This window comes from Cebus imitator, unplaced genomic scaffold (genome assembly GCF_001604975.1).
Source record: "Cebus imitator isolate Cc_AM_T3 unplaced genomic scaffold, Cebus_imitator-1.0 Scaffold12, whole genome shotgun sequence".
Taxonomy (NCBI): domain Eukaryota; kingdom Metazoa; phylum Chordata; class Mammalia; order Primates; family Cebidae; genus Cebus; species Cebus imitator.
In genome coordinates, this window is record NW_016107327.1 from 12,625,319 (window position 1) to 12,641,001 (window position 15,683).

The 15,683-nt window shown below is 36.3% G+C and overlaps 1 pseudogene; it reads right to left on the minus strand.

Moving 5' to 3' along the window:
* Positions 1-1,036: 1,036 nt before the first annotated feature.
* The window catches only part of LOC119467093, a 66,775-nt pseudogene continuing 52,128 nt past the window's right edge, over positions 1,037-15,683 (minus strand).

Sequence of the window (15,683 nt, forward strand, 5' to 3'; positions counted from 1 at the left end):
CTTAATGACCTACAATGAGAGTTAGACTCCCATACAATAATAGTGGGAGACTTTAACACTCCACTGTTAATATTAGACAGCTCAATAACAGTGGGAGAGTTTAACACTTCACTCTCAATATTAGACAGATATCCTTATAAATTTTCTGTTATCCTTGTTAAAATTAACGAGATATCCAGTACTTGAATGCAGATCTGGACCAAGTGGACCTCATAGACATCTACAGAACTCTCCACCCCAAACCACAGAATATACATTCTTCTGAGCACCACATTGCACTTACTCTAAAATTGACCACATAATTGGAAGTAAATCACTCCTCAGCAAATGAAAAAGAACAGAAATCATAAAAACCAGTCTCTCAGATGACAGTGCAATCAAATTAGAACTCAGGATAAGAAACTCACTCAAAACTAAAAAACTACATGTAAACTGATTGACCTGCTCCTGAATGACTACTGGATATTTGATGAAATGAAGGCAGAAATAGAGATGTTCTTCAAAACCAATTAGAACAAAGGCATAATGTAGCAGAATCTCTGGGACACATTTAAAGCAGTGTCTATAGGGAAATTTATAGCACTAAATGCCCACATGAGCAGTGAGGAAAGATCTAAAATTGACACCCTATCATCACAATTAAAAGAACTAGAGGAGCAAGAACAAACAAATTCAAAAGCTAGCAGAAGACAAGAAATAACTAAGATCAGAGCAGATCTGAAGGAGATAAAGACACAAAAAAACTCCAAAAAATCAATAAATCCAGGAGCTACTTTTTTGAAAAGATCAAGAAAATAGACCACTAGCCAGACTAATAAAAAAGAAAAGAGAGAGAAAGAGAATTAACACACACATACCAGGAAGAAAAAAGCATCTGCTTTTTATCAGCAAATACAGGCAAAGCTAGGGGCAGCAGAGGCTATCACTGAAGTATCCCAGGATTTAAACATTCCTATATCCAGACTCCTCAGTCAACCAAAGCAAGGCTCTCTCAGAAATTTTGAAAAATACGCACTGAAAAATAGCCGTGAAATCCACATCATTATAAGCTTTAAATCGTTTCAGGATTTTAGTTGTTTTTAATGACAGTTCCAATATCATCTAAGGAATATGCCTGTGTAAATCTTCCACTTCCAGTTCCCACATTCTTTCACGGATGGGATTATCAGGAAGGTGTGTCATCTTCACAGCCTGCAGGCGTGGCTTGGGGCTGCAGGCCTGTACCACTCCCATCACCATCACGGACTTTCCCGGGACGAGGCAGGGCCGCCCGCACGACACCTCGCCGCTGTCCGCCATCACCACCATGCCCTGCATCCACAGGGCCATCATGCTCCCAGGATGCCCTCCGCGTCGCACCGCAGCTGCTCTGCCAGCACCTTGAGTGGTGGCAACCTTGGCAGCCGCATGCCATGGGGCCGCCTGAGGAGTCTGCAGCCGCCCAAATTTTATGCATGGTGATAATTGTTCCCTTACTGCTGCATCCCTGTTTTACAATGCAAAATTTATCTCAGTCATTGCCCGTGGTGATTGAAGTGTGGTTACCGGCAGGAAGACAGACTGTGTAAAAAAGGAATGACATCATGGCTCCTCGTCTTCTTCATCAGCAACTACCATAACCAGTTTGCAAGTCAAATGGCATTTCCTAACAGCAGGCTCTGTGGCCTCTGAAAGACAACAGCTCCCTTTCTGCTTCGGACACCACTCAAACATTTAGCCACAGCTCTATTCATTTCCCTTGGCTACGGAAGGTGATACCTTCTTCCATCACTCAAATTTTGAGACATTTTCAGAATTTCTTGTTGAAATGAAAAACATCAAGATTAAGGATGCCTTTTAGGCCTTAGCTAAACTTCCGCTTTATAACTTTGGGTGAGACACTAGCGAGCCTCCTGGTTTAGAGTTCTTTTGTCTTTTTGTATGGAATGACTTGGCTGTGATTTCAATGTTGGGTTTCTGCTGTCTGCTTAGTACCCATGCCTGATTTTTTGAGATTGTACATATCGAGGGAGCTAGGTTGTGTTCTGATATGATTATAGACTTTGGCCTGGATTATTCATATTCTACCTCTAATAAATTGTTTAATGTGCTGAAAAAAAAAGAAAAGAGAGAAGAATTGAATAGATGCAATAAAATATGATAAAGGGGATATCACCACCAATTACACAGAAATACAAACTACTATCAGAGACTACTACAAACAACTCTGTGCACATAAACCAGTAAATCTAGAGGAAATGGATAAATTCCTGGACACTTACGCTCTCCCAAGACTAAACCAGGAAGAAATTGAATCACTGAATCGACCAATAACAAGGTCTGAAGTAGAGGCAGAAATTAATAGCCTACCAACCAAAAAATGTTCAGGTCCAGACAGGTTTATAGTCGAATTCTACCAGAGGTACAAAGAGGAGCTAGTACTATTTCTTCTGAAAGTATTCCAAACAATACAAAGAGAGGGATTCCTCCCTAACTCATTTTATGAGACAAACACCATCCTGATATCAAAACCTGGCAGAGACACAACTAAAAAAGAAAATTTCAGGCCAGTATCCGCAATGAACACCAATGCAAAAATCTTCAATAAAATACTGGCAAACCAAATGCAACAGCACATCAAAAAGCTTATCCATCACAATCAAGTAGGCGTCATTCCAGGGATGAAAGTCTGGTTCAACATATGCAAATCAATATATGTAATCCATCACATAAAACCAAAGACAAAAACCACATGATTATCTTAATAGATGCAGAGAAGGCCTTTGACAAAATTCAACAGCCCTTTATGCTAAATTCTCTTAATAAACTAGTTATCGACGGAATGTATCTCAAAGTAAAAAAAAAGCTATTTATGACAAACCCACAGCCAGTATCATACTGAATGAGCAAAAACTGGAAGCATTCCCTTTAAAAACTGGCACTAGACAAGGGTGCCCTCTCTCATCATTCCTATTCAACATAGTATTGGAAGTTCTAGCCAGAACAATCAGGCAAGAAAAAGAAATAAAGGGTATTCAGTTAGGAAAAAGGAAGACAGATTGTCTCTATTTGCAGATGACAGGATTGTATGTTTAGAAGACTACATTGTCTCAGCCCAAAATCTCCTTAAGCTCATAAGCAACTTCAGCAAAATCTCAGGATACAAAATCAACATGCAAAAATCACAAGCATTCCTATATACCAACAACAGACAGAGAGCCTCATTCACAATTGCTACAAAGTAAATAAAATACCTAGGAATATAACTAACAAAGGATGTAAAGGATCTCTTCAAGGATAACTACAAACCACTGCTCAAGGAAATAAGAGAGGACACAAACAGATGGAAAAACATTCTATGCTAATGGTTAGGAAGAATTAATATTGTGAAAATGGTCCTATTGCTCAAAGTAATTTATAGATTCAATGCTATCCCCATCAAGCTACCATTGACCTTCACAGAACTGGAAAAAACCACTTTAAACTTCATATGGAACCAAAAGAGAGTCTGCATAGCCAAGACAACCCCAGGCAAAAGAACAAAGCTGGAGGCATCATACTATCTGACTTCAAACTATACTACAAGGCTACAGTAAGTAAAACAGCACTGCTTTGGTACCGGTACGAAAACAGAGATATAGACAAATGGAACAGAACAAAGGCCTCAGAGGAAATGCCACACACCTACAACCATCTGATCTTTGACAAACCGGACAAAAACAAGCAATGGGAAATATGGATTCCCTGTTTAATAAATGGTGTTGGGAAAACTGGCTAGCCAAGTGCAGAAAGTTGAAACTGGACCCCTTCCTTCCACTTTACACTAAAATTAACTCCAGATTGATTAAAGATTTAAACATAAGACCTAACACCATAAAAACCCTACAAGAAAAGCTAGGCAATACCATTCAGGACATAGGCATAGCAAGGACTTGGCTAAAACACCAAAAGCAATGACAACAAAAGCCAAAATAGACAAATGGGGTCTAATTAAACTTTGGAGCTTCTGTACAGCACAAGAAACAGTAATTAGAGTGAACCAGCAACCAACAGAATGGGAAAAAAATTTTGCAAGCTACCCATCTGACAAAGGGCTAATATCCAGAATCTACACAGAACTTAAACAAATTTACAAGAAAAAAACAAACAACTCCATCAAAATTGTGCAAAGGATATGAACAGATACTTTTCAAAAGAAGGCATTTATACAGTCAACAAATATATGAACAAATGCTCATCATCACTGGTCATTAGAGAATTACAAGTCAAAACAACATTGAGATACCATCTCACAGCCGTTAGGATGGTGATCATTTAAAAAATCTGGAGACAACAGATGCTGGAGAGGATGTGGAGAAATAGGAATGCTTTTACACTGTTGGTGAGACTGTAAATTAGTTAAATTATTGTGGAAGACAGTGTGGTGATTCCTCAAGGATCTAGAATTAAAAATCCCATTTGACCTAGCAATCCCATTACTGGTTATATACCCAAAAGATTATAAACCATTCTATTATGAAGACACAGGCACACATATGTTCATTGTGGCACTGTTTACAATAGCAAAGACCTGGAACCAACCCAAATGCTCATGAACAATAGACTGGATAAAGAAAATATGGCATATATATACCATGGAATGTTATGCAGCCATAAAAAATGATAAGTTCATCTCCTTTGTATGAACCTGGAAACCGTCATTCTCAGCAAACTGACACAAGAGCAGAAAACCAAACACCACATGTTCTCACTCATAAGTGGGTGTTGAACAATGAGAACACATGGGCACAGGGTGGAGAACATCACACACTGGGGTCTGTTGGGGGGTGGGGATAGGGGAGGCATAGCAGAGGATGGGTAGGAGAAATATCTAATGTAGGTGACAGAATATGGAGGCAGCAAACCACCATGGCATGTGTATATCTCTGTAACAATCCTGCGAGATCTGAACATGTACTCCAGAACTTAAAGAAAATAAAAGGAAAAAAAATGGAGATTGCCTTTATAGATGTAAATTTCTTTTACAAAAGAATTTCAAGATAGCCAATTAAGTTCCAGAGAGGTGTATTTTAGTTCAATGGATGTTCTTTTTAACATAGCTACTGTTTGTTAGCTAAAGTTACTGGGTTCACAGTAATGGGTGAAGTCCATTAAGGAGCAAGTTGAACAAAGCGTTGCATGCCTGGACTCAGCGTGGATAGATCTGAAAAGGAAGCAAGCCTATTTCAGCTAAGGGCTTTCCTTTTATAAACATCTACATCTACCTTTGGGGTAGCATAGGAACTAAACCAAAACATTAGCATATTTAAATTTGTTTTAATTAGTTAGCTTTTTATATTCCTCTTGTAAAGTCTTTAAATGAGAATATTGAATTTTTTCAGAAGCTTCTACTCAGTGTTGTTCATGTGGAACATTCCACTAATAGTTACCCTTAGTAAGATTTTGCCATTTCTGTAAAACTTTGCTTCTGGGGCCTAATACTTATGATATATAAACTGGAAGGAGTTCAGTTCTTCAGAAATTTAAGGACCTCATTTTTACCTCAAATACGGGCTTTGTCTCTTAGGCTCCCTTGATCAACTAGCCAATGCAATCCTGGACCCAGTCCAGTTTCTGTTGCAACTTTTAAACCCAGTTTGGATCAGGCATTTGTTCAATCAAACTCAGAGAGCTCAAAACACAAATCTGTGGAGCTTTGGAATCTGGGAGAAAACTTACTGCAATCCCCAGCTGCTCCAAGAGAGAGTAATGGACACAATGGGCCTGGTGGGTACCTCACCTGGTTGCTTAGCACTGGGTTTACCAGAAGCTCTACTTCAGATCCCGCTCCTGACACCATCTGCTAAAATAAAAATCTTGGCTAAATTAAAAGAATTAAATTGAGCAAAGAATGATTCTCAATCAAGCAGTCTTCTGAGCCAGAGTAATCCAGCACAGCCACATGGTGGAAGATAACTTATGAACAGAAAGAGAAAGTAACATACAGAAAATGGAAGTGACAAACAGAAACATCCAGATTGTTTACAGTTTCGTGTTTACCTTATTTGAACATGGTTTGAACAGTTGGCCATCTTTGATTGGCCAAAACTTGGTGATTGGCAAAAGAGTAGACTACAGTTTATATGCAAGTCATTTAGGTTGTATAGGTCACAATGTACAGAGAAAATTTTAGGCTGAACTTAAAATATGTAAGGAGATTTTTATCCTTACATTTGTAGCTTTAGGCTAAACTTGATTTAACACCCAGTATCTACTGCAAAGTTGACAGAAGTGGGGATGATGTGATATGCCTGGGATTGAGGCTGAGAAAGCAGACAGACTGTGGAGGAGCACTGGCTTCTCCAGAGCTTGATATCCTCATGCCGGGAATTGACAAATCTAGAAAACAAGACCAGGGCAGGTTTCTTGGGAGTTTTGCAGCCAGAAGTAACAACACATTGCTGGTAATGATCATTAAAATTTATTGCAAATTTCCTATGTTCCAGGCAGTATGTTAAGACCATAATCTTCATTCTAATCTTGAACCTGTGCTGTATAAACTAGTGTTATCTTTATTTACACCAGGGTAAGGTGGCCTATAAGGAGTCTGAGACTATTCACAAAAGCACATGGAAAGCTTGTGTCTGAGACTTCTCTTCATCTAATTACTTTCACTTTCAGGAAGTGAAATTGAATTCTTTTTAGAAGCTTTCAGGAAAACAATAGGAAAAATTAAAGTCAGATTTTCAGACCTGAGACCAGTGTCCAGAAATTCCAGGCAAGCAAAGTTCATAGACAGAGGTTATACTCATCTAGCACCTGTTGTTCAGTAGAACTAGAAAGGCATGACAGGAATATAATTCCTGTGTACAGACACGAGTTAGAATTTAAGGTTTCAGGGAGGTCAGCCTGGGTGAAATAAAAAGAAGAGAGTTTAGAGTGAGCAACTGGTCGCAGATTGGGCAGCTGATTCAAGCACTATCAATACTTCGTTGATTACCCCAGAAGTGCCACCTGATCTCTACCCACTCCATGTGAATGAAGAAAATGGGTGCATGCAGCTGCTACCAGAGAAAAAGAGAATTATACAGATGTAGTGTAGTGAAGAAGTAGTGTATGTGTGTGTGTATACATATATATCAGTTTTATCTTTTTTATCAACAAAAAGTTCACAGTTCATAAACTTTCTTGAATATGTTTTTAAAAATCAAATGTCTTTTTCTATTTTTGAATCTCATCCATGACACCACATTTATTCATCATGGTGCGAGAAGGGCCTTGTGCCTGTGACAATTTTGGAAATTTACTGTTTGATGAAATAGACAATTTTCTTTTTATTTTTTTTTCTTTAAGTTCTAGGGTACCTGTTTAGATTTTGCAGGATTTTTACATAGGTATATACATGCCATAGTGGTTTGCTGCCTCCACACCTTGTCACCTACATTGGATATTTCTCCTAATGTTATCCCTCCTCAATCTCCCCACCCCATGCTATCCCTCCCCTAGTCCCCCAATCCCCAACAGACCCCAGTGTGTGATGTTCCCCTCCCTATGTCCATGTGTTCTCATTGTTCAACACCCATGGGCATTTGAGTTGGTTCCAAGTCTTTTTTATTGTAAACAGTGCTGCAATGAATATACATGTGCATGTGTCTTTATAATAGAATGATTTATAATCCTTTGGGTGTATACCCAGTAATGGGATTGCTGGGTCAGATGGTATTTCTATTTCTAAATCCTTGATGAATTGCCACACTGTTTTCCACAATGGTTGAGCTAATTTACAGTCCTACCAACAGTGTAAAAGCATTCCTGTTTCTTCACAACCTCTCCATCATCTGTTGTCTCCAGATTTTTTAATGGTCGCCATCCTAACTGATGTGAGATGATATCTCAATGTGGTTTTCATTTGCATTTCTCTAATGACCAGTGATGCTGAGCATTTTTTCATATGTTCATTGGCTGCATAAATGCCTTCTTTTGAAAACTAACTGTTCATATTCTTCGCCCACTTTTTGGTGGAGTTGTTTGTTTTTTTCTTGTAAATTTGTTTAAGTTCTTTGTAGATTCTGGATACTAGCCCTTTGTCAGATGGGTAGCTTGCAAAAATTTTTTCCTATTCTGTTGGGTGCCCGTTCACTCTAACGATTATTTCTTTTGCTGTGGAGAAACTCTGAAGTTTAATTCTTCCTAACCATGAGCATGGAATGTTTTTCCTTCTGTTTATGTCCTCTCTTATTTCCTTGAGCAGTGCTTTGTAGTTATCCTCGAAGAGATCCTTTACATCCTTTGTTAGTTGTATTCCTAGGTATTTTATTCACTTTGTAGCAATTGTGAATGGGAGTTTGCTCTGATTTGGCTCTCTGCTTGTCTGTTGTTGGTGTATAGGAATGCTTGTGATTTTTGCATGTTGATTTTGTATCCTGAGACTTTACCAAAGTTGCTTATGAGCTTAAGGAGATTTTGGACTGAGACGATGGAGTCTTCCGAATATATACAATCATGTCATCTGCAAATAGAGACAATTTGACTTCCACTTTTCCTAACTGAATACCCTTTATTTCTTTTCTTGCCTGATTGCTCTGGATAGAACTTCCAATATTATGTTGAATAGAAGTGGTGAGAGAGGGCATCCTTGTCTAGCGCCAGTTTTCAAAGGGAATGCTTCCAGTTTTTGCCCATTCAGTATGATATTGACTGTGGGTTTTTCATAAATAGCTTTTATTATTTTGAGATATGTTCCATTAATACCTAGTTTATTAAGAGTTTTTAGCATAAAGCACTGTTGAATTTTATGGAAGGCCTTCTCTTCATCTATTGAGATAATCATGTGATTTTTGTCTTTATGTGATGGATTATGTTTATAGATTTGTGTATGTTGAACTGGGCTTGCATCCCCGGGATGAAGCCTCCTTCATTGTGATGGATAAGATTTTTGATGTGCTGTTGCAATTGGTTTGTCAGTATTTTATTCAATATTTTTGCATCGATGTTCATCATGGATATTTTCCTGAAATTTTCTTCTATAGTGTGTGTCTGCCAGGTTTTGGTATTAGGATGATGTTGGTCTCATAAAATGAGTTAGGGAGGATTCCCTGTTTTTGTCGTTTGAAATAATTTCAGAAGGAATGGTTGTAGTTCCTCTGTGTAAATCTGGTAGAATTTGGCTGTGATCCCCTCTGGACCTGGATTTTTTTTTTTTTTTTTTTTTTTTATTGCTGCCTCAGTTTCAGACCTTGTTATTTGTCCATTCAGGGGTTCAACTTCTTCCTGGTTTAATCTTGGGAGGGTGTAAGTGTCCAGGACTTCTTCTAGATTTACTTCTAGATTTACTGGAGAGTAAAGTTGTTAATAGTAATCTCTGATGGTAGCTTGTATTTCTGTGGAATCAGTGGTGATATCCCCTTTATCATTTTTTATTGCATCTATTCGATTCTTCACTCTTTTCTTTTTTATTAGTCTGGCTAGTGATCTATCTATTTTCTTGATCTTTAAAAAAAAAACTGGCTGTTGGATTGGTTGATTTTTTGAAGAGGTTTTTGTGTGTGTGTGTGTGTTTGTGTGTGTGTGTGTGTGTGTGTGTGTGTGTATGTCTCTATCTCCTTCAGTTCTGCTCTGATCTTAGTTATTTCTTGTCTTCTGCTAGCTTTTGAATTTGTTTTTTCTTGATCTTCTATTTCTTTTAATTGTGATGATAGGGTGTCGATTTTAGATCTGTCCTCACTTCTTGTGTGGGCATTTAGTGCTACAAATTTCCCCCTAGACATTGCTTTAAATGTGTCCCAGAGATTCTGCTACGTTGTATCTTTGTTCTCATTGGTTTTGAAGAATATCTTTATTTCTGCCTTCATTTCTTCATATATCATGATTCAGGAGCAGATCGTTCAGTTTCCATGTAGTGTTTTAGTTTTGAGTGAGTTTCTTAATCCTGAGTTCTAATTTGATTGCACTGTCGTCTGAGAAATTGGTTGTTATGATTTCTGTTCTTTTGCATTTGCTGAGGGGTAATTTACTTCCAATTATGACTCTTTTAGGGTAAGTGCAATGTGGTGCTAAGAAGAATGTATATTCCGTGAATTTGGGGTGGAGAGTTCTGTAGATGTCTATAAGGTCCTCTTGATCCAGATCTGCATTCAAGTCCTGGATATCCGTGTTAATTTTCTGTCTCATTGATCTGTCTAATAATGACAGTGGAGTGTTAAAGTCTCCCACTATTATTGTGTGTGAGTCTAAGTCTCTTTGTAGGTCATTAAGAACTTGCTTTATGTATATGAGTGTTCCTGTATTGGGTGCATATATATTTAGGATAATTAGCTCTTCTAGTTGCATTGATCCTTTTACCATCATCTAATGACCTTCTTTGTCTCTTTTGATCTTTGTTGGTTTAAAGTCCATTTTATCAGAGTCTAAAATTGTGTCTCTGACATAACTCCATTGCTATGTTTTTTTGTGTTTATTTTTTACTTTTTTTTTTTTGTTAGAACTTTCTTACTTTCTAGCACCACAAAATGATTCAGGTTCATCTTGTATAATACTAGTTCCAGTTCTATATTCAGCTATTTCTCCAAGGCGACCAGATTCTTTTCATTGCTGCTGGATGGTCATTTCATCTAAGACCTCTCAGCTAACCTCTCAGACTCTGATAAAATGGACTTTAAACCAACAAAGATCAATATATGTATACACACTAATCTATATACATAAATTTATATATAAGTATTTCCATATAAAACCACTTGGAGCTATATTGAGCTAAACATAAGTTTATACTGATTCTACCATTTGGACCATTCTAGCCCCCTTAACTTGCTTACCTGTAACTCTGACTTCAGGGAGATACGTGGCTTCTACCACTCATTATCCATTTGAAGATTGAGTATCTCTTATCTGAAATGCTTGGAACAAAAAGCATGTAGGATTTCAAATATTTTTGGATTGTGGAATATTTGCATATAAAATAAGATATCTTAGGGACGAGAACCAAGTCTAAACACAAAATTAATGTATGTTTCATATACATTTTATACACATAGACTGAAATAAATTTTATACTTTAAAGTAATTTTGTGTGTAAAAAAAGTTTGTGTTATGTACTTCTGTGTGTAATTTTCTACTTGTGGTGTCATGTCATTATGCCATGATCAAAAACTTTCAGATTTTGGAGCATTTCTGATTTTGGACGTACGGATTAGAGATGAGAAACAATTTCAGCATATATGGACAGTGGTTTTGTAACTGTAAAGCCATACATCCATGGGAGGCAATGCTGTTATCTGAATACAGTGCTGATTTTCAGTGCTTTTTTTCCCTCTCATCTTAGAATTACTCAGGTCTGCACCTTTTTTCTCCCATCCCCTTCAGTGACACTGTTTCATATATTTGTAACATGGATTCTTTTATCACATTATGTCTTCTCTTTGATTCTCAAAATTCCTAAGTGATTTTTTAAAAATGTATGTATATTAAGGAACACATTTTGTGTTATAAACTTCTGAGTTTTGGTCTACATAGCATCATTTAAAACCATGATATTATAAGTATTATACAGAATAGCTGAACCATCCCCAAAAATTCATTAGGCTTCCCCTGTTTAGCCCCTCTCCACTAAACCCCTAACCACCACTTATCTGTTTATGATCTTTATAGTTCTGTCTTTTCCAGAGTGTTATATAATTGGAATAATAAATCTTTTCAAATGGACTTTTGTCACTTAGCAATATGCATTTAAAATTTATCCATGTATTTCCAAGGTTTGGTAGCATATTCATTTTTTTTTGTCTCTGATTAATACTTCATTATGTGGACGTAGTATTATTTTGTTTATTCATTCACCTACTGAAGGATTGCTTCCAGTTTTTGGCAATTATGAATAAAGCTGCTATAATTATCCATATGCAGGTTTTGGTATAAATTTTAAAATCAGTTGGGTAAATACCTAGGAATACATTTGCTTGATCCCAGAGTTAGGCTTTGTTTAGTTTTGTAAAAAACTGCAAAACTCTTCTTCCACTCTTCCAAAGTAGTTGTGCCATTTTGCATTCTCATAAGCAAATGAGAATTTTTTGCTTTGCATCCTGACAGAAATTGGAATCATCAGTGTTTTCGATTTTAGCCATTTAAATAGTTAAGTAGTGATGTCTCATTTATGTTTTAATTTGCAATTCCCCAATGAAAGATACTGTTGAGCATCTATTCATGTACTCATTTTCCACTTGCATACCTTCTTTGATTTTTGTTGTTGTTATTGTTGTCTTGAGATGGGGTATCACTCCATTGCCCAGGCTGATGTGCAGTGGCATGATCATGACTCTCTCCTGCTTTGACCTCCTGGGCTCAGGTGATCCTCCCACTTCAACCTTTCAATGAACAGGGACCACAGGCTCACACCACCATGCTTTGCTAATTTTAAAAATTTTTTGTAGAGACCAGGTTTTACTGTGTTGCCCAAGCCAGTCTAGAACTACTGGTCTCAAGTGACCTCCTGCCTCAACCTCCCAAAGTGCTGGGACTTTGGGTACACACCCAGTTTGCAAACCTTCATGAGTAAAATATCTATTCATATATTTTGTTTGTTTTAAAATTAGCTCTTTTTTATTATTGATAAAATTTAAGAGATTTTAAGTAATAATTTTGTCAAGTTAAAAAAATATTTTGATTGGTCATTTACCCGATATTATGTTTGCAAATGTTTTCACCCAGTCTGTTTTCTTTTCTTTCATCTGAGGGTCTTTTGAAGAGCAGAATTTTAATTTTTATATTAACTTATTAATTTTTTTTCTCTCATGTATTTTGTTTTTGGTATTGGATCTAATATCTTGTCACCAAATCCAAAGTCATGTAGATTTGTCCTGTGTTAATTTTTAGAAGCTTTATAATTTTACATTTTACTTGTAAGTTTAATAAGTATTTTGAGTTATTTTTGTGAATGGTGCAATTCCTTTGTCTAAATTTCGTTTTAATATGAACGTCCAATTGTCCCAGCACCATTTCTTGAAAAGATTATTGTTTCCCCATTGCCTTTGTGTCTTTGGCAAAGATCAGTGGACTCTATTTGTGTAAGCACATATCTAGGACCTCTATCATGTTACACTGATCTGTCTATTTTCATGAACACCACACTGTCTTGATTAATAGTTTTTTTTCTCCCCATTTATTTATTTTATTGCATTTTAGGTTTTGGGGTACATGTGAAGAACATGCAAGATTGTTGCATAGGTACACACGTGGCAGTGTGATTTGCTGCCTTCCTCCCCATCACCTACATCTGGCATCTCTCCCCCTGCTATCTCTCCCCAGCTCCCCACCCCTCACTGTCCCTCCCCTATTTCCCCCCAACTGACCCCAGTGTGTAGTGCTCCCCTCCCTGTGTCCATGTGTTCTCATTGTTCAACACCCACCTATGAGCGAGAACATGCGGTGTTTGATCTGCTCTTCTGTCAGTTTGCTGAGAACAAAGCGGGAGGCATCACACTACCAGACTTCAAACTATACTACAAGCCTACAGTAATCAAAACAGCATGGTACTGGTACCAAAACAGAGATATAGACCAATGGAACAGAACAGAGGTCTCAGACACAATGCAACATATCTACAACCATCTGATCTTTGACAAACCAGACAAAATCAAGCAATGGGGAAAGGATTCCCTGTTTAATAAATGGTGTTGGGAAAACTGGCTAGCCATGTGCAGAAAGCAGAAACTGGACTCCTTCCTGACACCTTACACTAAAATTAACTCCAGATGGATTAAAGACTTAAACATAAGACCTAACACCATAAAAACCCTAGAAGAAAATCTAGGCAAAACCATTCAGGACATAGGCGTAGGCAAGGACTTCATGACCAAAACACCAAAAGCATTGACATCAAAAGTCAAAATAGACAAATGGGACCTAATCAAACTCCACAGCTTCTGCACAGCAAAAGAAACAGTCATTAGAGTGAATTGGCAACCAACAGAATGGAATTAATAGTTTTATATTAAGTCTTACGTTCTGGTAGTTTCAGTCCTCTGATCTTGTTTTACTTTTTTAGTATTTTTTTGGCTTAATTATGGGTCTTCTGTACTTCCATATAAACATTAAAATCAGTTTGCGAATATCTGCAAAATAACTTGCTGAGGTTTTGATAGAAATTTAATGGAATCTATATATCATGTTGGAGAGAATTAATGTCTTAACCATATTAATTTAATGAATTTATGAACATGGAATAAATTCATTTATTTAAATCTTTGATTTCTTTTATCAGTGTGTTGAAATTTTCTACATATAGATCTACATGTTTTGTTCAACTTATACTTAAGTATTTTATTTATCTTGGTGCCATTGTAAATGATATTTTCTTTTAAATTTCAAATTTTAGTTTGCCATAGGTCAGCAATTAATTTTAAGTAATAATCTTTTGTTTTATGACCTTTCTAAATTCACTTTTTAGTTCCTTGTTTTGTTGTTGATTCTTAAGATTTTCCATATAGACAACAGTGTCATCTGTAAATACAGATTTATTTATTCATTTTCAACTTGTATACCTTGTATTACTTTTTCTTGCCTTATTGCAGTAGATAGGACTTCTATATGATGTTGAAAAGGACTGGTGAGAGAGGCCATCTTTGCTTTGTTCTCAATGTTAGGGGGAAAGTAACCGGTGTCATTATTAAATATTATTTTACCCATAGTTTTTGTAGATGCTCTTTATTACATCAAGGAAGTCCTTCTCTATTTCTATTTTCCTGAGAATCTTTAACACAGGTGTTGGATTTTGGTCAAATGCCTTTTGGGTATCAGTTGGTATGATCATATAATTTGTCTTCTTTAACCTGTTGATGTATTGAATTGTTTTGATTGATTTTCAAACGTTGAATCAGCTTTGCATACCTGGAATAAATTCCACTTGATTGTGCTGTATAATTCTTTTTATATGGTTAGATTCAAATTGCTACTATTTTGTTGAGAATTTTATATCTATGTTTATGAGAGATATTAGTCTGAAATTCTCTTTTCTTGTAATCTCTTTCTCTGCTTTGTGCATTAGGGTAATCATGAACTCATGAATTGAGTTCTACCTCCTGAAAAGATTTTAAATATTTGGCATCATTTCTTCTTGGAAAGTTTGCTGTAATTTACCAATGGAACAATTGTCGATTAATTTCTTTAATAAATATAGGGTTATTCAGGTTATTTATATTGCATTGTTAAAGTTGTGGTAGTTTGTTTATTTTATGTAATTGGTACATATCATATAATTTTTTAAATTGCGGATACAGTGTTACTTGTAGTTATTTAATCATTTTTTTTTCATTTCTGGTGAAAAGTTATGTGTCCTGTTTCTCTCTCTCTTCCACACTTCCTCTCTCTCTCTCCCTTCCCTTCTCCCTGGTTAGCCTTGCTATAAATGTGTTAATTTTATTGATAAAGAATCAATTTTTAGTTATATTGCTTTTCTGTATTGTTTTTCTGTCCTCAATTTTATTTATATCTGCTTTAACTTTTATTCTTTACTTCTGCTTGTTTTAGGAATATATTGCTATTATTTTTCTAGTTTCTTGAAGTGGGTACTTACGTTATTAATTTTAGATCACATTTTCTTTCTAATGTATGCATTTAAAGTTGTAAATTTCCCCTTTAACACTATTTCAATGTATTTCCCAAATTTTGATAAGTAGTTTATATTCATTTAATTTAAAATATGTTTAAATTTCCCTTGATACTTTTTTTTTTTTTTT